Raw genomic sequence first — 27966 nt, forward strand, 5'->3', positions numbered from 1 at the left:
AAATTTTCTGGAACTTTTTTTTTTTTAAAGATCCATCTACGCAACACATGCAGCCACAGGTTAGGCTTCTGGTTAGACAATGCATGTCCACAAATTATATATTTTTTTCAGACATAACAAAAATCACTGAGCACAGTAAACCACAGAGAAGTTACAATTAACAAGATAATACAGTAATTCAACTGAAGTTTAGCATATGTTTTCAGGCAGCATTTGTGATTACATTTGGTTTTGTTGATGAGGTGAAAACAACTTCTATGCATTGGGTGGCAACCCAGCGGGTGAGTTCAGGAGAAAGTTCTACAAATAATTGAGTTTGTGGCACAGGGGCAGAGGCAAGAAGAAAGAAAGGACAATATTTGGTTTGTTTTAGTTCAGAAAAATAAAGGAAATTAGTAGTAAGAGGCAAGCAAGTGACAGGCCCCAGTCCTCTTCCTTCTCATTACTATGGAGATATATGGTGGTATTCTGCATCTCAGTAAGCAAAAAAAGAATATAATTTAAAAATACATGCATGTATATATGTATACAGACACATACTTATGTATGCATATAGTTGAAATACACCTACATTTCTTAATAGTGGAGAGTAATTTGTTATTATTTTGGCAAAGACAGACTGAACTGTAAGATGATGTAAAAAGTAACAGTGCTTAGGATTTAAAAAGAAAATTGAACTATATGAGAAACTACCATGATTTTTAGCCATTCATGCTTTTGCACAAGTACTGCTACAGAAGAATGAGTATAGGGCTCAGGCTAGTTTTCCCTCTCTCAGCTATTTGTACCACAGCAATCATAGTATCTAGGTGCCAGTTTTGACAAAGTTTCACTGGGAGTGAAACAATTATAGGTTTCATTGTGAAATAACTGGTTATCTGTCAGCAGCTGCTGGAGAGAACTACAAATACATCAGTAAGTGCGTAGATTGAGTGTTAGAGAGTTTTGGATACACATCAATGAGTGCTGGAGGGACAACAGGCACTGCAGAAGACTGTACTGTATTCCTTTTCTGCAGAAGAGGTATTTCCACTGTAAATACTTTTAGAGAGATTCTCAAAGGTCAAAGTTCAATGCAAAGAAAACAGGTTGCTGAAAATCAGACTCCCAGTACAGTTTTATGTCTTTCAGAATGTATGAGATTTAAATATACCTCATTCAATTATTTTTGAAGAGTGTTGTGGGTATTATAACAGATTCCTTAATTCTAGGACAGACTCAAATCAAGATGATAACATTAACTTGGCTGAGGCAACTAGAGAGAGTAATAGGTTGATGCAGCAATTAACGTTTTAATAGATTTATATACGACAATAACTGCATTGTATTGTACCTTCCATGAGTGTAGTCTGTAAGTTTGATACTGTAGTCATTTGCTAAAGTAGGCAGTCATCTGACACTTGTTTTTACTCTTATAAAAGTGGGTCATTGAATCAGTTACCATGTAGTACATGCCACAATTCTTACAACTACAAGCTATATAGTTGTTTATATTTTCAGTAGGACCTCTGTACTTTAATTCTTCCCTGGTAATACATGCTTATAGAATTTCACTGCTTGTAGATACGTTAGGAAAGTAAGATCTACATTTCTTCTTCTTGTGATACGTGGGGAATGTCATCCACTGTAATTACAAGTTATGCAGTGATGCATGTCTTTAACATCCAGGCCTCTTTCTACTGATGGGTTAGTTGAAGAAATAGTTTATTATCCCCAAGTGCAGTATTTAGTTCTTCTGTTAAAAAATGCATATGTCCTGACATGAAGTGCATCCAACACAGAAGAAAAGTTTGTCTTCTTATCTGAGCCATCAGCTTGTGCCGTACCTAAAAGGCAGAAAGCTGTTGTCTCTGTGGCCATTATCCTCAAGAGTATTTTCAGTAGTTATTTTCTGTCATGTGCTGATTTTCTGACTGAAAAACCTCACAACCCACTAAAGTAAAAATTCTATGGGTAATTTGAAAGGTCTGAGGAACCACAATAGCAAAGATGTTAATGTCCTGGAGTACTCTTGCAGTCAGGACATGTATTAAAAGCTAATAATTAAGAATCCTGACTACTGAAGCCCTGGCCTGGTATCAGGGTGTTATTCAGCTATTCCTGTGAAAACTGTGTTGACAAAATTTTGCTTATATCCTTAGTAGTTTTGAGTAGCTTACCAACTGCTATGTGCTACTTTTCACCTTCCTGATTATTTAGAACTTTTAATCACAAATGACTGGATCACAGTGTCAGGTGTCTTTGGCTTTGTTGCGTTTTTTATTAATTTGTTTGGGTTTTGGTTGGTTGTTTTTCTTAATATTCAGGTCATCTAAGGCACATTTTTACAATTGCTCTGGATGAGTTTCATACCTCTGAACAATATCCAGAAAAAAATCTTGTAATTTCTAATTCTAGTGTCAATTAGATTTTGTTGATGTTCTTTATATTAGGCACAAAGTGAAAATCAAGCAGAATTTTTCAGCATGTAACTTCAACACACTCAGAAACATTCAGAAAACATTCTTTATCTAAAATACTTCTCTATGTTTTTGTACATTAACATTTTTACTCATAAAAGAAGAGATTTTGTGAATTTTGTACCTTCTAGTTCATAAGTATTAAAAGAAAAAGAAGCTGGAAGAAAATAAATTAAAAAGGGGAAAAAAATAGAAAAAAGAAGAATAAAAACAACATAGAGGAAAAGTTAATGTTCACAATAATATTTCTCTTCTTTTGTCTTCAAATGTAAATTCATTTTAAGTTTTGGGCACATGTTGGGGTCATTTATTATTTTATCAAAACAGTTTTCCCATCTTAATTAAAATCAGTGGACTATGCAATTCTGTTAGATAGGAGAAAAGGAGAGTTTATTAATTTACATTTAAATAAAACTGATTTTCTGAACTTCTGATATAGTTGTGTGTTTAATATCTTACGCTTTGTATTATAAGTGCTACTACTGGAATTATGGGAAATGTTGGTTCACATTTTTGACTGCTGTCCTTCAGTAATAGTACTGCTTTTGTAGCTCTGGCAGTCTAGGAACAGAGCCAATGCAGAGTTTATAGGTGGAGATAATATTGCTTTATTAAATAAATTGGTATAACTGGAAGAAGAGGAAATTTGAAGAACTTTTCTCAAAACATTTTCTGTTTTTTTTCCATCTCTTTCATTTTGTCTAATTGAAAGTATCATTAATTACAATGATGAATATATTAATTCTGTTGTGGTGTCGTGAGTGACAATATATCAGTAATATTTCATAATCAACAAAGAGCTGGAAGTTTAGCTTCCTATTGACAGATCCCAAAGTTTTCAACAACTGAGATGACCAGGAGCTTCTCTTTCTCTTTCTTTCTCTTTCTCTTTCTCTTTCTCTTTCTCTTTCTCTTTCTCTTTCTCTTTCTCTTTCTCTTTCTCTTTCTCTTTCTCTTTCTCTTTCTCTTTCTTCTCTTTCTCTTTCTCTTTCTTTCCCTTTTCCCTTTTCCTTTTCCCTTTTCCTTTTCCCTTTTCCTTTCCTTTCCTTTCCTTTCCTTTCCTTTCCTTTCCTTTCCTTTCCTTTCCTTTCCTTTCCTTTCCTTTCCTTTCCTTTCCTTTCCTTTCCTTTCCTTTCCTTTCCTTTCCTTTCCTTTCCTTTCCTTTCCTTTGCCTTAGGTGTAGTTTAATAGTTAGGGCATTCAAAAGCATGGAGTCAGAGACTATAGTACAAATGAGGCATTAAAGAACTTGAATGAATACCTGAACTATATGGAATTATCAGAAATTTTCTGAGGTACAAAAAGATGTAAGATTTACTTTCAACACTGGTGCACTATGTGGAATGTAGAGATGCACAAGAAATTTGATAGTTTAAGTTTGATCATTTTATTATTCAATCGGGAATCACTGTGTGAAGATGTTTTCTTGATAGTTTTCTGTTTAATACTTATTTGTGCATGGAAACCCAAAGAAGTTTCCTCTTTGTGTTAAATTTTGTGCTGTGATGTCTCCAAACAACTTCATTCTTACAGTCATTTACTTACAGTTTCATATTGAATAACATTTAAGTTAGTTTGCAGCTTGATAATGTGTATTTATAGGTTCAGAATTATTAGTGACTAGAATTTCTTCACTAATCTGAAAGTTATGCAACATTTTTGAGAATGCTTTCATCTTAGATTCAGTTACTGCCACTGAATATAAAATTATACAGGAAGTTTTCCATCTGGTAAAAACAGAAGGATTTTGGAACATTTTCTAATTGAATTATAATAGAAAGTAGAAAAAGTGTTTGTGGCAAATATAAAGAATTATGAAGTATTTTGTTCAGCATAAGTTATTATCAATGATTATACTACAGTTTCTAACCTTTTTTTTTTTTTTAACAGAAACTCAGAATCCTTCTTTAAAAACTATCAAAGATAACTTTTGAGAATTAAAAAAAAAACATCTGAATCATAGAAATTAATTCAAACTGACCTCTCTCTAAGGATATCAGGTGTACATTTTCACCTGATGCCCTGGAATATTTATACAACAAAGAAGAATGTAGGTATTTTTTATTATTACAGAAACTCAAGTCAACTGCACATTTCAGTGATTTTGTTATGGCAAGAGCCTATTGGACTTACTGTAGAATTATTGACTATCTTTGCAGTGCTTGCACAACAGACTCAATTTCTTGGGACTGTTTCTCTAGATGAATGTATAGCAATCTTTGCTTTTCTACTCAAAACGTTTTCATTTTGTCATATTGTTCTTTCTGTTTGGTGGCAACATATATTAAGCTTGCTAATGCTACTGGAAGTGCCTTTTCCATTCACATCCTCTTTTGAAGCAATTAACTAATTCAGGGGAGTTAGCTGCTTGATTTCCTCATTGTTTGCAGTCAGTGTGACTCTAAAGTCAGGTAGTAAAAAGAGAAACAATGAGTACTTCATTTAATCCTATCAACATCAATTATACATGAGCTCCCTCTACCTGGAAAGCTGAATGTTCAGACTTGATCTTAAACTCTGGTCCCAAGAGAACAGCCAAACAACATTTCTGCCTGGGATAGTGATGTTCTGTATAAAGCAACAAAATGATACCTGGATTTTCCTAATGCTATATTGTACCAATCTAAACATTGCTCAGGTTCAGGGAGGTTTTTCCACCATATGGATACACTTGAAGGTATGCTTAGGTACTTAGACTCTCAATGTTATGCCTTAGATTTAATAGACAACTCCCAGTAGCCTAGTGGCAGTTCTGCATTTAAATCTTCTTGTATTTTTTTTTTCCTAGAGACAGAGTTTTCAGTTGTAACATCTTTTTCTCCTTTGCCTTTTTCATTTTTATTTTTTTTTAATTAGTGTTTCACAAAAGATGTTATGCATTAAAAAAGAAAGGGGGGGGGGAGGAAGACACTAATTAAAAAAAAAAAAAACTGGAAAAGGAAGAAAAAAAACAGAAAAGAAAAAAAAAACTTAATTGTTTTGATGCAAAAAAGGGAACAGCTCCATTTTAAACATTAGGAGCCAGAAATCTAACCCTTAGGATTTTTTTTGAAGCTGCTAAACCATTACAGATGTAGCCACCCATACCCAAGATAAACTCAGTGATAGCTTTTGAGACTCTGGGAGACTGACAGAGGAAACATTGATTTTTCTCTTTTTCTGCAAAATATTTTGTAGTAATTTAAAATTTCCTTATCTTGAAACTTACCAGAACATTGTGTCATGCTCAGTTACCAACTGATTTAATTATGCTCTGCAATAGAACTTGCCAATAAATCAAGGTGTGAGGTGCTATTCCTGTAACAAGCTCAGAAATTTCAGAAAGAAATGCAATGTGCTTTAAATTTCTAATCCCCACACATTCATTACCTATTAATATGGGATAAAATTTCTTTGCAAATGTTTTGTCACGAACAATCTATTTCCATGGTTGTAATATCAGACAGTTAGGTCTAATACAGAGTTAATGTTGATCTATTAAAATAGTTGTACTACCCTAAAACTGATTCACATTTGTGTGTTTCAACTATATAGTTATCTAACATCCTGCTGAATCTATCTGCGCATTCATGTGTACATTGCATATATGGAAACATTTTTACTCCTATCAGTAGGATTCTTACAGATATTGTAAACATTTTTTAGCTAAATATTTTTTCTTCTTTATTCATGAAATGTTGAATATTTGGGAGTTTTAAATGGGAGTTTAAATTTGGGAGTTTCCCATTTCTCACCAGTTTGTAGATTTATTATTATTTTTTTAGTTATTAAATTCTGAGGGTTATCAAATGCATATTTCAAAAAGTGCAGTGGAAAGCATGGCAGGGCAGCAAAGGTAAGAGCAGAGCAAGATGAAGTGAAGCAAAAAGAAACATTTGAATTTTATTTGTAACTGTAAACAGGAAGTAAATGAATAAGGTTGAAAATAGATAAAATATCTGCCCAGTTACACGGAAAATTATTGACAATACAGTATAGACACTTCATGTCAAGTATACTTTACTTTCCTCTGTCAAATCTAATCAATCATTGGTCACTGCATTTCAGAAATGCAGTAGAGATAAGTTCACTATATACAAGAATACCATATATCAAAAAATGCAGCTACCTAAAATGTTTAGCAAAATCATCAAAGCAGTGTCCTTCAACTGGAAGGACAGTGATAAATGTTAAAAAAATGTACCAAGGCAGAAATCAACATACTTGAGCTTGTAGCTGACAAAATATTATCCAAAAACACCCTGTGTCATCAGTATAAGAATTTTACTAGTTTCCTGAAGGTGTGAGTCTTGATCTTGCAGTGTCTTAAGTTCATCCTCAGAGAAGCCTCACTGGGTAAGCAGGTAGAACTGATTGTAGTTGAATTAATCCTTTTTTTGGGAGTTACAAATAATTATGGCTTTCATACAAACACTATATCTATATCTGGTTTTATTTGTATGTAGCTAGTCAGTATAAATGTGGTCTGGTTAAGGATGAAGGTATCCAACCTGAGGTAGGATGTCAGATCCTTGTGAAGGATTATATACTCCCTATGTCATACACAAGAGAAATTACATGCCTTGAACTGGGAACGGGAAGATCAGGCTGCTGAGCAAAAGGTAAGTAAGGGCTCTCCTAGGAGAAAGAGCTCTAACAAGAAATGTCTGAGACTTTCACCCCTCCAGCTCCTGGAGTGACAGTTGCTTTCTCGGTGTCGAGGTTAAAAGTTGTTAGAAATATAGGAAAAAATGAATTTTGCCACTTCAGGATGAGAAGCCAGGTCAGGGTTTATTCCACTACAGAAATGCAAACTGAAAGAAGTGCTAGAGTAGAGGTGTCACACAGGGCAGGTTTCCTTTCCATTGACTCCTGCTGGTGCTGGCAATGGGCAGTGGGAGATAATACCCGGGACAAAGAGCAGAGATTGTCCTTCCCAGAATGGTTTCTCTCTGTCCTCTCCTCATCCTGTTCTTCTACAGCAGCAGACACTTTCCCACTTCGTCCAGTCCATCCAAGAGTGGCAGAAGCATGGCTCAGCATAATTTCGAGGATGAGTGAAAAGCAAAGCACATAAAAATCTATTACCATTTTGTTGCTGTAGAAGTTAGTAATTAGACAATGGCTTATTACCGTGCCCCTAACATCCATGCAACCAGCATCCTTCAGAAGTTTTAAGAGGGCCTGTTACGTATGAAACACAAGAATTATTCTCCCCTTAATTGAGAAAAAAATACATATGAAATTTGTTATTTCTATCTGTGATAGAAAATAAAAACTTACCTCTCATGCTGAGAACAGAGGTGTTTTCCTAAATAGCCACTTCTTCAAATTACTTACTTAATTCCTTTATTTTTTAAATTCATAAACAGAGAAATGCTCACGGTAATTCTTAAATACCAGAAAATATTGAAATTTTTTTCTATCAAGTGTAAAAGATAACCCATCATTCAAGTCAATTAGAGTTTTAATGTATTTTTAACATTTTCTTCTTGAAACTGAATTTCTAACAATTCACCACAAATACTGCAATAACATTGCATTCTCTTTATTGACAGTTTAATTAATTATTACAGACAAAACTAGGCAGTGAAAACCTGGAACAGAAGTGGTGGTCTGTTGGTCTGTTGTTTTATTTTTCAAAAAGACTTGTTAAGCTTAATTAAATAAATTCAGTCAAGATACATTGCTTTATATACTGCTCTGCAGTACAGTATTGTAACACATGATGTTTTTACAGGGGTGAAATTCCTTGCTTTGGATTTCATGGGCACTGTTGTAATGTCCATTAGCTCCTTTTCAGCTGACGTGTGATATTTATTGTCAGTAAAGAAAACACAAAGATTAAAACAAACAAATAGATCAGGATGGATAGATTGTACAGTGAAGTGCCAAGAGAAAGGATGGGATTACAGTTTTTGTGCTTTTGAAAGTTACTAGATTGTAGGGACTGGCAAACAGAATAGTAATTTGCATAGGTATCTGGCATATGATTATGCCTCAAATGATTTATGTAAGGCTTTGACAGGCTACAGTGACGGGGATGCTGGAAATACGATAGATGGATGAATGGAAGGCACTCAGTGAGGTGAATGTGAATTGGAAAGTCAATATCAATTTGAAAATCAATCCGCAAGAATAAGACTGCTCAGTTTGCGTGCAAAAAATACTGGGCTAAGTGCTGTCTATAAAGGCAAGGCAGAGGTTTCCAAATCCAACAGAAGATATTTTCTCCTGCAGTGTTCAAATGTCTGCAGTAAAACGTGTGATGCAATCTTTTGTGGCTCAGGAAATCACAGTATTTTCAATACTAGACCCTTCTCTTCCATTGCCAGGAGCCTACCCTGTCTATCTAGGATTTAGAGGAGACTCATTTCCCTTTCAGCAACATGAGAAGGGCAGGGTGGCTGTAACTCCCTGACCTCTGGCTGAGAACCCCACCTTAAGCCAATTCTTTAGATCGCTGTTTTGGTGGAGACACTTGGCTGCCCTCATCTCGGGTGCTACTTTGAAAGGGTCAGCAGGAGAAAAAGCCCCATTGTTCTTATTCCAAACAACCCAAAACATATAAAGCACACTCAAAAAACTGCACCTATTTATACAGAAAACTACTTAAGGCCACTCATTGTCTCAGTGTTTTTGTACAGCCTTGCACAATAGGACCCCACCACTGACGCTTTTGAGATTACCTTCATAGAATGCAGCCATAAACATATTGATGAGAATTAGGGTTAAAAGCCAAGAGCTCTAAACTTAGGATACACCACAACTAATGCTGATAAGAGTTTATTTAGGATCTACATCATCCGTTTCGTAAACGTTATATTTCTGATTGACTCCTAGCTTTGTTCATTGCTTGGGAAGGTTTGTGCTCAGCAAATGAGCAACAGTTCAAGTATTTAATTTGACTCCCTTTGTTCAGGATTTGGCACCATGCTTTATTTACTGCATAACATTTAATTGAGCCTCTGAATAGACAATTATTAGTATTCTCATGCGTTTTTCAATGATACCTACCACTATTTTATTTGAATGTGCCAAGCAAATAATTTATTAATCTTCTTGGTTTTTTTGTGACATGAAATGTTTTTATTCCCATTTAATAGGCAGAGAGATAAGATCCATATCTAATCTTTTAAAAAATTACAGTAGATTTGGATGCCCAGCTGAAGATGGCCTGGTTTTTTAGATGACTTATCACATTATAGCCTTATTTAACCAAAGCACAATTTGTATGCAATTCAGAAACAGACATAGGAAACAGTATTTCTGAGAATCAGATAGAAAATCTTTGTGGACTTTAAAAACAACATTAATTTGAAAAACAAGTTCCAGGTGGCATATCTAACCCTGTTTTAAGACATTCTCATGGATATGGAGATAAAGCCATTTCTGATAGGCAGTTCTAGCTGTCTAAACTATAAATCATACTATATATTTTCCTAGAATTCTTTGTTTCATGTTTACATAATAAGTAGAGGAAGAGTTCCTACAACAAAGCTTTACTCAGAGAAGTTCTAGCAATTTGCAAGGAACACATGTAGAACTGTTAGGCTGAGGAAGAGTTTGAGATAAAGAAAGTTCAAATACAGTATTTCCAAGAGGAGCTTCATGAACTTCAGAATGAATCAAAAATAATGATGAAAAAAGAAAATTATAAGTTTACAAGGTCCGTTATGTTTGTTGTTGTAAACGGTAAGTAAACAGAACTGGAATGAGAAGCATGCATCAAGAAGCTACTTCCACATACCTTTGCAAAATTAGAAGGCTTCCTTCGCTTGCTGCAAAACCACAAGGAGCATATCAAGGAACAAATTCTTCTCATTTTTAGTATCAAAAACATGCCACTTACTACTCCATATCTCCTGAACATCCATCTAGAAGTGTTTGCATACTAAAATTGAATCTCCTGCCCATGGACTTTCCAGTATTAAACATTTTTCTTGCTATAATTATAATTATAATTAACTTAATGTCTATACTATGTTGCTGGCATTCTTTTCATGCTAAAGAACAGATATACAAAGGTCTGTCACACCTATTGATTATAGTGGTAAAAACTTAAAAAGAGTAGCTAGGTGCTCTGTGGATCACAAACTTATTTTACTTTCTGTTCAGACATCCAGATACAACCCCAATCTGGGCAGGTAGGGAAAGCGAGGAGTTGATCAGCCAGCTGACTTTATAGCATCGACTACAAAGTTCACATGGTATCAACAGACACTGTTTAGAGTTCCTTAGGACCTCTCTCTATGTTAGACAGAAATTCTTCTCTGGCTTCCCAATTTTTAGATGCATTTGCCATCTTTAATTCATCTTCTGTTTGTACTTTAGATTTTTTCCTAAATCAAAATATTTCCAAAACGTAACGGTTTCCAAATGGAAATACCATAAGTCTCTAAATGTCAGCTTATTTTCATCTATCCTGCCAGACTCCAAGTTCTGGAGTCTGATTTGAATTATATCATTAATATACAATTCAGAATGCACATGTATAGCCATTTCACCAAAGCCACTCTAACGTGTACTGAGGGATTATATCTAATGAAGTCACCAGATTCACTTGTATCTTTTAAAATTTTAAGTTGAGTTGCCAAAGTTTACAGTTTCCCACGCTTGAAATTTTTAATGTAATGCTACAAGTACAAAAGTGATTTCTTGAAGGCTGCTAACGGCCTTAGTGCACTCGGCACTATAAATTACAAGTGGGCTATGCTAAAACTGTTAGCATAGGTAATAAATTTGTATCCCGCAAGAGAGGATCTTGCTTGTTTGAGTGTTAGTCTCTTTTTCTAGAAGTTCCATGTAATCTGATGACATAATACTGCCTTCTATGCTGGATATTCCTCAAAGATACCTAGGGGTATCAATTTTTATAAGAGTTGGTTTACAAAATTCTTATACATTTTGGGAAGGTCTAGAGCATTTATTTGCTCCTACAGTGTCCAAATATGCATTATTGCAGTAAAGTATTATGAAGGTTCTACTCTCCTAAATTTGCAAAGTATCAAACTGAAGCAATGATGCTCACTGGTTGATATTACTAAAACTCCCGCATCAAATAATAGATAGATACAACCCAGAATATGGACTTGTTAGCTTCCTTCTTGTAGGTTATAATTCCCCAGACCATCTAAAGGTACTCTTTCTAATGGAGCCTCCAAAAGTCATTTTAACTGCTATAATGAAAAAGTTGCTTTCTTGCTTTAATTAATACATGTGAATAATTTCAAAAATGCCTTAGTTGTTGCTTTCATTAGTCAATTTTTTTCTGGTCATAATGAACACTGCCTATGCAATTTTCCAATTAAAATTACAATTGTGTGACTGTAATTGAAGCTTTATCTCCTGATCCATCAATTCAGTACAGAAAATTATCTGAATGGTACAGCTTGATTACTTTTTCCTAAATAGCCATCAAGGTTATATATTCTATTCTAAACATATCTGCACAAAGTTATGTAAATAAATTCTTTATTATTAAAACAAAATATAAGCCAATAACTCAGGAGCACATGCACTCTCAAAAACTAAACCCATTTTCCATCTTTAGAAGATGATCCTCAGATCAGACTCTCAAATATGCCTTAGAGGACAGTTCATGTTTTGGTTTTTTTTTTTTCCTTTTTATCTCAGTTGACAATACATCGAAAAAAAGGGTAAAATTTCTTAGTTTTCCAATCCCAACATTTTTATTCATAAATTCAGCTAGTCTAATCAGTGCCATTCTTTGCTGTTTTCTATTTTTTTCTCTCCTCTAAATTCCTAACACTCGGGAAAATATTCAAGTATTTAGATTTTTCACAGAACTGGAGGTAATTGAGCCCTTGCATTTAGGTCTTTATTATTTGATGCACGATGTGACAGAGTAGTCAGAGTGCAAATAGCTTATCAGGGCCTGAATCATATCATAAAAGCTGAAATAAGCTGTGAGTTGCTTGGGGTGCTTTGTCCAAAACAGCTGTCAATTTATTTATTTATTATGGTGCACATAAGCTTACAAAAGCAAGAAAACATATTTCCCTCACTTTAACTGCTAAAATGCTTTCTGGTGGTTTTCATCTTAAAGAACACCTTTAGATGGTCTTGGGAACTGTACCCAAGAGGAAAGAAGCTAATAGCTTATACTATTAGCACTACTAGTATTTTGATATGATCACATTTCAGCATGCAAGGCTCTTTGACAGGTACTGTAAAATAATTCATTTTTAAAGAGTATGAAAAGTATGATAGGTGTTGTCTGCAAGGAATTAGAAAATGATAGATTATGAGAGAAATATGAGTGAAAATAATATTTTTTAAAAGAATGAGTTAGAACAAAAAAAAAAATCCAAGGATTCCACAATCATGAAGAATAATATTTTTGTAAATGTTCATTACTGAAATCAGGTAAGACAGGAGACAGATATAGAAACATATAGAATTATTTTGTTTTGTATAGATCATATATAAGGCATGATTTTCACATAAATATTATTTTGATAGATACATATACTACTCATATAATTGATAAAAAAATAGGAGAACAGATAACAGCCAGTGAAATAATAATTACAAAGGCTGAAATTCTGAAAGCTGATAAGGAAACATAAGGATACTAGAATAATTCTATGGCTGAAAGAGCTACCTAAGAGTGACATTTATTGCTAGCTAGATATGACAAAATTATTAAACATAGTTATTCAGTAAATGAAAGATGAAAATATTCATTAAGCACCCCTACAGTATACCAGCCATGGAAGAAGTGGAGTGAAAACATGAAGTATAAACTACCTCTGTAGTGACTGAGAAAGGTGTCAGGCACTGTCTATTATCAATTCACAAAGAACAAAGTGAGGAAACGAAGTGAAATAATGGTTCCAAACTCAGCAAAATGGTAATATTGAAGCAAAATAGAGTTGAAAAACTGAGGCTCCTGGTTGTCTCCAGAGTCTTCCAGAGTAACTCAAAACTGCTGTCTTACATAAGTCCAAGTTAAATCCTCATCTTTGAGGCTGCTACATAACCTGACTCCTGCTGAGAGGTCCTGATGCCTGGATCTTGTCGCCCTATGAGATAGTGACTTCAGTTCTCAAAAAAGCTGTGAGAGTATATTTTCCATTTTAGGGTATAAAACTGGTGTAAAATCACAGCACTGCATACTGCTAAACTTGAAGTATCATCTACCATGAATAAATATATTCAATTAAGATAATATTCAAGAGTCCTTAAAAACTGGCTGATGAAAAGTCTGTTCCTCTGATGTTCATTTTAATAATCTCCAAACAAGAATATTCCAGCAGCTTGAAGAAATATTAATCTGCCATATTCAGTAGCTGGTAAGCCTTGTATCAGTCCTAAGCAATAATGGAAATGCTGGCATAAAATTCACTGATAAGAAATTCAGTGATAGGAATACAATTAATGCCAGCCAAAATGGTTTTACATAAATTAGATCTAGTCAAATAAACCTGATTCTAATGTTTGATTAGATAAAAATTTGGCTGAAAAAATAAATGTGCAGATATCATATACTCAAAATCATAGAAGGGTCTGGATTGGAAGGGACCTTAAAGATTACCTAGTTTCAACACCCCTGCATGGGTGAGGGTGGAGGCTTGGACCTCTCCAGTCCCTACATGCTCTTGTAAAAAGTCCCTCCCAGCTTTCCTGTAGGCCCCCTTCAGGTACTGGAAGGTTGCCATAAGGTCTCCACAGAGCCTTCTACTGTCCAGGCTGAGCTACCCCAACTGTCTCAGCCTGTCTTCATAGGAGAGGTGCTCCAGCCCTCTGATCATCTTCATGGCCTTCTTCTGGACTCGCTTCAAGAGCTCCACGTCCTTCCTGTGTTGGGGGCTCCAGAACTGGACACAGTTCTTCAGGTGGGGTCTTAATGAGAACGGTGTAGAGGTGGGAGAGTCACCTCCCTCATGCTTCTTTTGATGTAGCCCAGGATGTTTTTCTTTCTGGGCTGCAAACAAAAATTGCCTGCTCATTTTGAGCTTCTCATCAACCAACACCCCCAAGTCCTTTTCCTCAGGGCTGCTTTCAGTCCATTATCTACCCAATCTGTAATTGTGTTTGGGATTGCCCTGAACCTCCTGTAGTAAGTGGGGCAGAGTCTAGTTTGAGATCTGTGTCTAGTGAGATCCTCTGTGGGTCAGTACTGGGTCTATCACTTTTCAATATATTTATTATTGACCTGGACAAAGGAGTAGAGTGTACCATTAACAAGTTCACTGATGGTACAAAATTGGGAGGGGTGGCTGACACACCAGAAGTCTGTGCTGCCATTCAGCATGACATAGACAGGCTGTAGAGTTGGGCAGGTAGAAACTCAATGAAATTCAACAAGGGCAAATGTAAAGTACTGCATCTGGGGAAGAACAAACAGTATCAGTATAGGTTCGGGGCTGACCTGCTAGAGAACAGCTCTGGAGAGAACAGGCTGACCGTGAACCAACAATGTGCCTTTGCATCCAAGAAGGCTAATGGCACCCTGGTTCAACAAGGCCAAGTGTCAAGTCCTGCACTTGAGCAGGACATTCAACTTTTATGCAGTATTCTTAGCAATGGTCCAGAAATAAAACAAGTAATAAAAAAAAAAAAAAAAAAAAAAAGAAAGAAAAAATGAATGAAGCTAATGGATGATGCACAGATTGGAACAATGAGTAATAAAGTAAGATGTTGAAATGGTGTTGATGCATGATATCTGAGTAAGATGGGCCCACTTACACAACAACTAGATTCAACAGAATTAAATAAGAATTCAAATGGCTTGTAGCAAGGTGTGGGGAAAATTTATACGGAAGACAGGGCTGTATAATGAAAGATTCCAGAGAGGACACGAGAGCCATAGTGGACAAACAACTTAATGTCTCTTCTCAGTAAGATGCTGTAACAAAAAGACTAATAGTAAAAGCAGAAACAAAACATTGAATTTCTCTCTCTTAAAAGACTTAGAGCTGTTCAGTATTAGAATGCCACTCACAATTTTCATGCTCCTACTTTTAAAAATAATGGTGCGAAATGTAACCATTTGCACAGACTTCAGTAAAATGCCACAAAGACTGAGTGATGGAATTCTTAAAGCTTTTGAAGAGGAGGCTTAAGCACTTGTAAGAACAAGATGGAGATGTAAGCTGATTATAGTGTAGCTGTATATACACAGGAAGCAAACAGCAGGGATCAAGAGGTTCTTTATTTTAGTAGGTGAAGGCATTTGATTTTGTTATATCCAGAGCCAGTGCCTAGAAGCTGAAACCAGCCCAATTAAAATGAGAAACAAGTAAAAATATTTAACAGCTGGTGTGGAAATGATAGTTATAGATAGATTCTACATAGGAATCTTCTTACTCTGAATAACCTCTTTCTTGATCCAGTTCCATCTATTATTTTTTTTTCCCTTTTCTCCCTCCTCATCATTTGCTTGAAATGCTGAAGTGTTCCATCTGGGTACATATTCATGTGTTTCCATCCTTATTAAAATATCAGAAAACAAAGTTACCTAGAAAGCCAAATAAAACTAATCATTAAGGTAAACTGCTGCAACTCAGATGTAAATGTTGGACTTAATGATTACAAACTTTAAAAGACAGCAAACAGTTTTAAACATATTGGAAAACATCAGTATGTAAATTCTGAACACAATTAAGCAAGAAGATGAATAGTTGATGGACATTTTGGAATAGAATAGCATATAAATATCAGCTTATGTTAAACAGGTAAGACTATTTTAAAAGTGCCGGAGGAAACCCTCCTTTTCCAGCTCCACTCCAGCTGCACTTCCTGGCTTTCTCTCTCTATGAAAACTAGTCCTAAACCTAACCCCATTCTTCATGTAACCCTTAATCCTAACCATAGATTGAGCCTTAGGCAAGGTCTCCAGGCAAAGTGTCTCACAGCAAAATTCTCTACATCTTAACACTTTCTTTTCTGACCTCACTCCCACTGCACCTCTGTTTTTTGTCTCTTAATCCTAATCCTAAAATAACCCTAACTTTAAGTCAAAGATACCCAAAAGCAAAGTCAGTACAAGATGATACAGAATAACTCCTAAACAGTCCTCATAATTAAACAGACATTTTCATATTTCAAAACCTTCCTCATAGACTTGGGGGATTGTTTTAGTATTGTTGTTATTTTAGATCAACCGCCCTACACATCCTGAGGACAAAAAACAAACAAACAAACAAACAAACAAACAAACAAACAAATTGTATTGCTTAGAAAATATGATCAGGGTTTGAGAGACCCTGTGACTGTCTTTTTCCATTCTTAGAAGTGGCAATTACACAGATAGGTCATCATCATATCTTGTGATCTCTTAATCTCAGGTTTCAAATCCATACTGAAACTTGACTATGACTTCATGATAGAAGAGGTTCTTCAAAACAGTATCGCCACAAACCCCAGTATAGCTTTGTCAGTCAGAGAGGTAACTGTTATTCAAGTGTTTACTAGTAAAAATACAGAAGTCTTTCTCAGTTTTGGAGAAATTCTGTTTTAGAAAAGTTATTTTATATTTTCTGGTCTTAGCTCACCTTTAAACACTGAATCTTTAGAAACTGCTGCCAACAGTGAAGAGACCAGTGCCTTTGATGAGAGTAAAGGCAGACAAGTGTTGGGTAAAGAAGGCTGGAGAATTTTCCAACAAAATTTGTCTGCACTGAATCCTCTTACCAAAGTCTTTCAGTTTCATTTTTCAGCTGGAAGTTTTGTCTCACATTCCATATGTAATTTCTTTCCCGAGCAAGTTCAACATCTAAAAAATTTTGTGATGAGAGGAATCAGATTAAAGAGATACTGAAGCTGCAGATCTGAGATCCTCACCTATTTCATTAAAATAAGACACCTGTGGTTTTTTTTCCTATATATTAATGACTATTGGTGACTATTCTGTGGTCCAGTGTGCCTTTGCTGTGTGATTTGTTTTTTTTCTTCCGAAACCTGTGACAGGTATGATTTCTGGATGCACCTTGAAATCATCAGAATTTTAGTGACACTAAAGGAAGGTGTTTTCTGGCTTTTTTTTTTTTTTTTCCTAGTTGTAGAATCCATTCTTCCTAGAAAATGTAAGGTGGCTCTTTCCGATTTGCTGCCTGTTATCCTGCATTTTTTGGCCTATGTTTGACATGATGAGCAGCAACTGAATGAGGCATAATTATAAAAGATTCTATGCCAATTTTAAAAATTAGAATGTATCCTGGAGAAGTAGAAACCAAGAACGAGGGTGAGCCTGAGCTTAGATTGGCTGCTGCTGTATGTCTGCTTTAGGATTAACTGAGTCACTCTGCTTGCTCTGACACACATAAAGAGTGGAGGAACCATTCAGCTGCCAGCTGAAATGCCCTGCAGTAGTTGATACAGGGATGACAGAGGTGACACAGAGTTGAAGAGTTTCATGTCTCTGTGGTGGTAGGATTTGGATGCTTGTTGGGATACCCTGGGCTGCCCCTATTTTACAGTAGATGACTGTTTAAGTAACTGAACTGAGCCCTAGGTGTCCATTGATTCCATTAACTGAAGGTCAATCACTTAGTGCACATATGGATACTTAACAAAAGACACCTGCATTTAAGAGTCTTAATTTGGAAATTAATACCAGTTCAAATCACCATTACCATGAAATCACCATCCTGATTAGATTTAAGGTGTAAAAGGTGAAATATTTTTGGTACATACAAATTCTTTCAATGAGTCCCAAAGCCATTTACTCATGGAGTCAGGGACTGAGGGGTAGACAGAAGATTGACTGTCTGAACTACATCATCTGTAGATAAAGTCTATGTAAGTCTTGTGGTTCTGAGACTGAGCTTCTGACAAAAATTGAAACCTCATATAATAAGCCTTCTTCTGTGTCAAGGCCCTAACGAGCATCTGCAAGTGGATATGTCAGAGGAAAAATATGTCCCTGTTTGGGGGGATGTCAGATATGTGATAACATTCTAAGAAGGTATGCCTTAGTGTTAGTATTAGTTAGTTAGTGTTAGTATTTCCACTAACAAACAGCTAGTCTTTGATTCCATACCTGTGCTAGGATGTTTTACTGACATTCTTGCACACACACACAAATGTTTTATTTATTCTATTTTGTTCTGAGAATTTATAGACTGTATTTTTTTCCAGGAGGAAATAAATGTAAGCCAACTTTCATGGAAATCTACTGGTCCAAAACGAATGCTTAAGGAAACAGTAAGTGAAAAGAGAGTTTTACAGTGACAGGCTTCAAAGAAATATAACTATATAGCCATCACTACATAGATGTACTTCATAAAAAGAGTGAAATGCATTAAAAGCTATTGGGAAAGGGAATATTGATATGCAATCCTATTTTTATGAGTCTTTTTCTAAAGTTACGGTGCAAAAGAGAAACCAATTCACATACCTGCTGCTCTGGTGTTAGCACATTTACAGAATTATATTTAAAACTCATTATTTTCTGTTCCACACAGATAATGATGTTATGCAATTGCTTTTCTAAGCATTGCAGCTATAGAGAAGCTTCAGTTCTGTTACACAATGCTCTATTTCATAGTTCTTCTTGAAACATCAACTCATGGATTTGTGAATTTCTGAAAATCGCCACTACCATTGAATCAGCATCATATCCTTTATAAAAACAGAAGAGTGGACAGAATTGTCCACTAACTAAGCTGTCATTGTTGAAGGGAATGGTTTTAAAAGCCTTCTAGCAATTGAAACACTGCAATTGCTAAAAAATAAGACTATAAAACTTACTGTGATTGTTTAAGGCTGAGACTTGAATTGTGATATATGAGACCTGCAGATATTGCAGAATGGTGCTTGAGACTTGTAATATTGAGTTTTTAATAGAGTTTTCTGTAGGTTAAGAATTATAAATTAATTAATTAGCTGTATCACAGAATAATTAATAGAAGTCCAGCTGAAAAATCAAGGAAAAGTTTTATAGATCTACATTGGGAAAACGTACACACATATTTAAAAGCCATTTTCATATAAAATCTACTTACTCAAATTTCAGAATAATAAGACATCAGCAATGAACACTTTAGTGAGTGTGTGAAATGCCTCATTTTTAAAAATTTTTCCTTCTATGAAAGAGCCAAGACTGACAGTAAAAACAGATTTTTATTTGTGGTATAAGAATATGACAAAATATGTTGTAACAGCAGTGATGACAGCACAAGAATTTTAGATTACTCTGCTCCTGATTCAAAAAATCATTGGAAAGCAATTGTAAACTTTGCATAACAAACACATTGGGGTTTTTAGCAAATTCATAATGAGCAGAAGCAAACATATTTTATAACATTAAAAGTAGAAGAGGAAGAAGTAGATCTGAGGTTTAAGTCCAGAGTAAAGAGAAACAAAGGACCCAGCATAGGAATTCTCCAGGAAAATGTTGATACCATAACTACCAAGCACAGTGTGCACACAAAACCAGAATGAGCTGGGATGACACATCTGTGGAAGTAGCATTCTGAGATACTATTACTCATGTCAGCTCTATTTTTATTAAAATCTTAGCTTGAATGCATTTGTGAAATCTATGAAGTAAAGTTAATATTCTGGCAGCTTTTAAGAAAACTCTCCTAATATTTAATTTCTAGTAATTTAAGAATTTCAACATAAGAAACAGATGGCAAAATAGCTCAATATCCTTTGGAAAATCTTCCATTAGTGTTAAAAGCTACACCTGCTGGAATATGTGATCTTACTTTAAATGTAGAAAAGCATTAATAGGAATGTACAGCAATGTGGTTATATCTCTTAATTGGTATACTCTAGTGGAAACAAACATGCTAATTAAGCGATCATCCTGATTATAAAAGCCTGATAGGAATACACAGTGCTGGGAGACATTCATTTCTATTTCAGCAATTGCTTTAAAAATAATCATAGTAAGATGCTTGAAATATTTAAATTATATAAAGGTAAGTGACTCATTACAGAAGACAGAATGAGCATGAAGGGAAAAGTATTGCAGTAGAGGAATCTTGGACACAGAACAAAGTTGCAGCTTCAGCTTGCTCTGTAGAGCATCGTGGAGGATATCGAAGAGACACTTTGATTTGGCTAGGTTTGTAATTCTTCTACTTAGTAGACATTGAGATTCATACATTCAATGCATTTTCCGAATGTTGTTTAAGGCTTTACTTTAATCCAGGAACCTATCTAGAAAGTTATCTCAAAATTCTTGTTCAAAGCTCCTTCTGCAACATCAGTCTGGAACTTTTGGTTCAAATTTTTCTTGAGCTTCTTGGGGTTTTGCCATAGCATTTAAAGACATTTGCCTCCATAGTCAACCATGCTCCAGCCACATCAAAAACATTTCTTCAATTTTAGAAGGCTGGTGGGTATAGGCTCAGGGTACACACTTAAGCTAGCTGATGGGTACAGCCAAATGAGAGAAGTATTACATCTTTCAGACTCATGATCTTTAAACACAGCAGATTCTGATAACAAAAGAATTGTTTGAGTCCTTGACACCTTCTTGTCTGCTTGTGACTCCAAAGAGAGAGAAAAAAAGAAAGAAAATTCAACTGGAAGTAGAGGAGGAGGAAAAAAATAAAAATGTTGAGCATCTTCTCAAGAAAAGCCTTTTTTTTGTGGCACTGCAGATCATTTCCTCTAGCCAAATCCAATAAAGACTAACAACAAATATTTCTCTTGACTGAACTGTGTACTTTAATTTGAACCATACTGCTGAAGACAATAAGATCAACATTTATTTTATTCTTAAATTGGAATGTCTAGATATATTGAAAAGATAACGGAAGCATATAAGAAATTAAAAATGTTGTTAAAGGATCATAAAGCTCATGGAATGTGGACTGGAACAGAGGATTGCTTCACATGTTGTCTTAGGAACAGCTTAGGAGATACGCTTGTTCCTAGAAGAAAAAGGAAAGAGAGTCAAATAAATTGTATAGTTTTTGCTATTTTTTAAGTAAGAACCTGTTAAATCCAGAATCTTGTAGGAGGCTGAACATACTCCTACAAATACAGTCTTAAACTCACATAGAACAAACAGAAGGAGGAAGTTTCTGAAACATTACCAATATTAATCACCTGCTAACCAAAAAATCTCTAGCAGCTAGCACAATGTAACATTTCTGCCAACAGTTTTATTCCTTACTGTAAGTAGAGCAAAATAAGTACAACTCTACTTAGCCTTTTCTCTGTTTTGTGGCAACAATAATAAAAAGAATTGTATTTATATCCAGTTCCCCACAAAAAAACTTAGGACTTGCTTTTGTGGTCATGAGTAATAGAATTTTTCATTAGCTGAATTAAAATATATGCTTTTCTTTTTTCAAGTTCAATGCATAGAGGGAGGCTCTAAGAATCCCAACACTTTTCTTTGGCAGCTCTGTTCCAGTGGAGTCCTACTCCCACTCCCTGGGCTTTATAAGTATGTGTCTCACCCCAATGCTTTCCTGAATCACAGGAAATCCACTCAGTACAGCCTGAGCTTTTAGGACTCCACTGGAAGCTTTTTCTTTAAGTTTTCAGGTATCATTTACTATAAAATTCATTTACTAGAAAATTACATATGAGTCTTTATATTTCTACTTTATTTTTCTTTATTTCTGTTTAATGCAAAGGAAGTGGCAACAGATGAAAACACAAATAGAATCTTACAATTTGGCTAACAGGGCTGACATATTGGATATCAGGTACACTACATATGAGACTGCTGAAATACAGTATTACTTCCTACTTGAGTTAAAGGGTGAAAGATCTATGAGCACAAAATAATTGCTGAATCACCAGAAATAATAAAGGTAATAAAAACGTAGAACAGAAGAAAACAACCCTCCCTGCTACCTTTGTTTCGTATTTGTAAATCAGACCTGAAGAAGTCTATACTAGCTTTGATGTTCTTTTTCTGAACTTCAGGTCTGGAAATCTTCCTCTCAAATTTTTGCATATTTTCCTTAAAAACATTCAGAACACTGAGTCAGTCATTCTTAATGTCATTTGTCACCCCTTGATTTTACAGCATATATAGGTATAAATGCACATATTTGTTTCTCTAAATACACAGATACCTATACATATACACAAGTATCTGCATATATGTACAGATTTATGTATATATATATAAAGTTGAAGCACTGAGAAGTCAAAGAATATATCATACCTACAATTTAGGAGCACTAAGCCAAAAAGTGCAGGAAAGAAAAAGCCCTACAATTTCCTCTGTGTTGACAGCTTGTGCATTTCCTTCCAGTGTGTTGTAATGCAGAATGACTCCTTAAGCATACCTAAAAGACAGGGTTTACAATGAATGCACCACAGACCTTTGGTACATGTGTTGCAAGCAGGACAACAAGGCACTTGCTGTAATAAGAAAAACAATTGAAGTGACTCCTTGTGCAGCTGAGTGGTGGCACTAGAATTTTCAGTGTTCAGATGTAATTAGAAAACAGCTGTGAAGGAAAATCAATTGTTCCTGGTTGTCAATGGCTAATTTTCCACAATCAGAATAAAGAATGCAATATGACATCTTTGAAATGAGCAAGTAATTATCTCTCCTTTGTTTATTGTTTTAACATTTCTCCATTTATTTTTGCTTGCTATCCCTTATTTCCTCCAGGACTACCCTTAAAATTCTTAGATTTAAATCCTGCTTAGCTGTAAGAAACTCTTTTGCAGAGGTCCTTAAGGTGATGATTTGTGATAAATGAAGGAAGAGTTCAACAAATGTGTATAAATTACTCTGTGATGGTTTAGTATCAGAAGGCTTGCTAAATTTAAAAGTTGAATCCTATCAACTAAATTACACGCTTATTAATATTAATAAGTATTTGACCCATCAGAAGACTAAAGTCTTCAGATTATTTGTCCTTATCTTTGAAGAGCCTTTGAGATACACCTGTATTCTAATAAACTAATTTTCTTTTTGTTGACACTATGATGAAAAGGGTAGGAGGTGAAGAGAATTGTGTCTGTCATGTAGCTTGAGTAAAAGAATGCAGAAAGAAGCTCTGCAATACAAATCATGAGGTCAAATTACAACAAATTAGAATTCTAGCAGGAAAATATATTTTAAGTTATTATTATTTATATTGTATCAGTGCTGTTAATATTGATTTAATCTTACACAGTGACAGAAATTGAAATGCCAGGAGTGATTGCTGTGCTGAACAGCTTTGAGCGTGGAAAATGGTATGGTGTTCGATTAAATCACTCTTGATCTTACATTGCAGTGTAAATTTAATCTGTTACATTATTTGGATCCTAATTTACATGGGGTTTGAGATGGGAAAGCAAAATGCACGTATTTGCAGCAATATTCTGCATGACACCTCGTTAATTTGAGGGAATGGTCACTCAGATAAATGTTCCTGTGAATGCACGTTACAAGAGCCTACACAACTCTTCAGGGCAAAACCTGCTCCTGCTTTTGTTGTGTGTTTGTACAATGCTTAGCCCAGTGAGGATCTGATCAATAATTTGAGTGCTGAGAAGTTACTTCTGTGCAGCCAGCTTTTGAAACAATGGTATTCACAGACCTTTGGGAGCAGTCTGGGAGTAATGACATCCATGCCCATGACACTGTGTCCATGTCACAAAGGCTTCCTCTTCTGGTGGGGACAGTAGCTGCCCACACCAGAGCAGTGGCTTTTGGCACTAACAACCAGCTGCATGCTGTAAAACTGCCCTCACCTCTGGAGGGCAAGCCAAGGCACAGTCTTGTGAAGCAAGTGTGTTTTAATCACATTTTTTGCCTTTTTTCCTCAGGACTAGTGTACAGGCTGAGAGTTCTGTTTCTGCTTTCAGCCCTTAATTCAGATCCTGGCCCCAGATCTGGACCTATTTTTACACTATTTTAAAATTAGCTTGTTCATGTCATGGCTGTAGAAATTATTCTGATAAACAGAGATATTCTGAAAAAGATATTTAACTACTAAGGTGTTAAAAACAGCTTGTAGGATAATAAGAAGGTGCTGCAACTCCTATATTTCTCCCATATTTTTTTTGGAAAAAAAAAATAAATGCTTTCACAGCTTCCTAACTAACCTGCCAGAAAATTTCCTGTTTGTGGTTTTGGGCTTTATTATTGTAACAGAATTCATTTAAACACAGCATATTCCTTCAGAATTTCAGAATTTCATCTAGAAATCTAACAAATGCTTAGAATCCAGACAAATCCATAAAATGTTTCCAGAGTGTTAGTGAGAACAGATATACTGACATATGCAAGTTTCTACCTAGGAGTTTTAAGATATTATCTTCCCTTGGCAGGATGCATATTAATCAATGAAATAAATCTGAGGCATGACCTATTAATTTACTCAGGATAGTGGGACTGGCTTTGGAGAGCACATCAAACATTGGCGGTGGAGTTACTTTTTGGATAAAAAGTCTAAACGTGGATTTCCTTACTTTAAGCAATTTTACATCCCTGGTAATTCTGCAATTGTGATGTGGTTTCTCCTAATTTACACCAACACAGATTGAATTAAAATCAGAGTCAAATGGTTTCACAGGTTGAGTAATTTATTTCTGTGTGCCAGCTTCAGAGTCAGACCAGGCAGAGACCAAAGGTTGCATCATCCAGCAGTTTAGTAAACTCCCTTAAATGAATCTGGTGATCTCAGTCCTGTTCCCAGGGGATAAATGTTTCTTGACAATAAGCAAGCAAGCAAACAAATAAATAAAAAAAAGGAGTGTCATCACAACTGGTACTCTTGCTGGGAAGTCTTCATAAAAGGGTCAAACAGTAAGGATGAGGGCTGAAGGGACACAGAGAACAAGCTATTATACCTTCAAGGCAGTTTCTCAGGTTGAGGACAGTTAATGAGGCAGCAGTGTGGCAGAGAAGGTGGTGGAGCTGCCCTTCATTCTTTCTCTGTGACCAACAACCTTTTATGGACTTCAGATTTGCATAGAAATTCTTTTCAAGCTGAAAACTGAGCAGAAAAGATTTTACTAAATGAGTTAAAAGAGCTATTTGAAATGCTCAGTATGAGAGAATTGTTTACCTGATTGGCAAGCTATGGACTAGTGTGAAGGTTAAAAACCAAGAGAGGGCATTATTTGAAGGAACAACGGTGGCTTTGGGAGAGTGAAGAGGTGGTGAGTGGCAGTAGCAAGTGATTCTCATTTGCAGAATTTATTAAGACAGTGTTTTGCAGTAATTAAAAAAAAAAAAAGTCCTGTAGAATAAAATTGCAGGACAAATGCATAAGAAAGAAGAAACACTGTCCTGATGGCTTGCAGAGACAGTGCAAAGAATGGAAAAGGTTCAAGCAGGTATGATGTGGGACTAAGCATTTAGAACTGAAAGAAAGAACAGAAAAGAAGAATCTAAGGAAAAGAGAAAAAATCACCCGGAGACATAAAATTTTGGATAGGTTGAATAAAAGGAAGGCTATTGAACCACGCAAACATTGCAATTGATGTGCAGTATCTCTTAACTTTAATATTTTCCTTTATCCTTACATTTCACAGCACTGCTTCATTTCCAACATCAGCACCGCTAATGTAGTTAGCATGTTACTGCTCGTCATAAAATTAGTAGTGCAGGGAGAGGTATGTTAATGGTTAGCAACAAAGTTTCAAAAATACTGACATTCTAGAACAGAGATCCAGCTCCAGACTTCTCCAGATTCATCCATGGTGACTCCTTCTTCTTCCTGTGTTTTCTACCTCTGAGCCTTGTGCAGGTGACAGCATTAAGATTCCAGATGGCACAAGGGGGCATTGAAATTCCCTGCAAGTTCTGAATCTCTCTCATTGATCGGTGTGTCAGTCCACAATGCAGTCATGCACAGATGTTACACAACAGCAGCAGCAGGTTGCAGAGCTCTAAAAGTATTTTTATTTAATTGAAAAAAAATGTAAATATTTTAAGCCCTTTGTTTAATGCTACAGCTTTCCCTTTGACATAAAGCAGTAGCTGTTATAGCTAGAAGGTGGCTTGTTCTTTTTTGGAGACTTTAGTTGATTCACACAGAATCTGAAAGGGGCAGAAAAAGGAACAGAAAACATGGCATCTTAAAAATAGTGTAGACAGAAGAAAGGGGAAAGCAGACACTTGAGAAATTTTTCAAGCATGATTCTTTGTCTTCTTGAACTCTGATTTAAAGGTTGCTTAGCAACAGTGGCAGTAACAGCTGGGACACCCTTGATCTTGTTGTGTAAACTATTAAAAATAGGTGATGGAAAGTGGCACCATGGAAACAATGACAATTCTGAAGCAGGTGTCTGCAGTGCTGCTTTTCAGCTTAATGTCAGAGGTGTAAATTACAGAATTAATTTCTCCCTTTAATCTGAATTTTTAGGAAGGAAGTAATCTTTATATCCCCAAAATTAAATAAGACTGAAGATAGCATTATCCCATTCTGTGAAACTGACTTCTGTTTACCTCTTTATGTAGTTTCTTGCCAGAACCTTTAGAGAACCTTCATTTCCAGAGACTGAGGTTATTTCTCTCCAGTGAATTACTGAAACAGTCCTTCAGCAAGGGGAATAACTGGTATTTACAGTATTAACCTCAGCTATGAAAGGATCATAACCTTGATTTCAGCTGGACAGTTTAACTAAAGCCTCACCCCGAATTACTGTTATTAAAATAATAATCTGAAAATGTGTACCTTTTATGGGGCTAATAACTATAGCTAGGATTAATAAACCTAGACAATGGAAACAGCTATACTCATTCTGAAAACGTTCAGAGACCCAGGGTCAAGTTTTTTTCAAAAATGATTAGTAAATCTGGGGCATGCACAACAGGACCAATTCTCAGAAACAGTAATTGTCTGCCCTTTGAAATAGGCTCCTTTTAAGGCTTTTAAATTCAATATCCATCTTAGAGCAGGCAAAATTTATTTAAAAACAGGGGAAAATACCTTTTTTTAGGCTAAGAGTATTGAATGTGAATAAAATGCCCTGTATTATTAGTGACATTTATATTCACTATTAACTTAAACTATTGCAAGAGAAAAATTACCCCTGGTCCAGTTGTATTTTACACAGATTTATATTTTTTTTTATTTATTTATTTATAATGAGATATAAAGAGTCAAGTATTCAAAAAAGGCTCAGTGGTCTGTGTCATTTTGACAGCTCTGTCTTTATTTTATCATGGGGGTACTTGCATTCTGATTGACTAATAATCACCAATTTGGTGACCAATTTCCAATCTGGAGAAAGAGCATAAGAAATTGTCTCTCTGGCCAATGAAACTGTAGTTATGAATCTAAATAACAGCTACTTAGGATAGTCCAGCTGACTGGAATAACTCCCTCTCTTTACTGTGATCACTTTGAAAAATTCAGCTAAATTTTTTAACACTGCTTATGAAGTTGAAAACTATTGTCTCCTCTGAACATCTCTCCTGCTGCTGAGATGGGTACATTGCTAAAGAAGAATCTTGTATCAGTCTTGCTTTTGCTTATCTTGGAATAGAGAAATTAGGGACAGGAAGGCATAATTTTAGAGTTACTTTGTCACGCACTGTACTGTTAGAAGATATTCTGAATTCCACACCAGACAGGCAAGGGCTGAGGTGTAATGGCATTGCTTCCCAAGGAATTAAATTCTACTACAA

The sequence above is a fragment of the Apus apus genome, chromosome 3, assembly GCF_020740795.1.
Source record: "Apus apus isolate bApuApu2 chromosome 3, bApuApu2.pri.cur, whole genome shotgun sequence".
Classification (NCBI taxonomy): Eukaryota; Metazoa; Chordata; class Aves; order Apodiformes; family Apodidae; genus Apus; species Apus apus.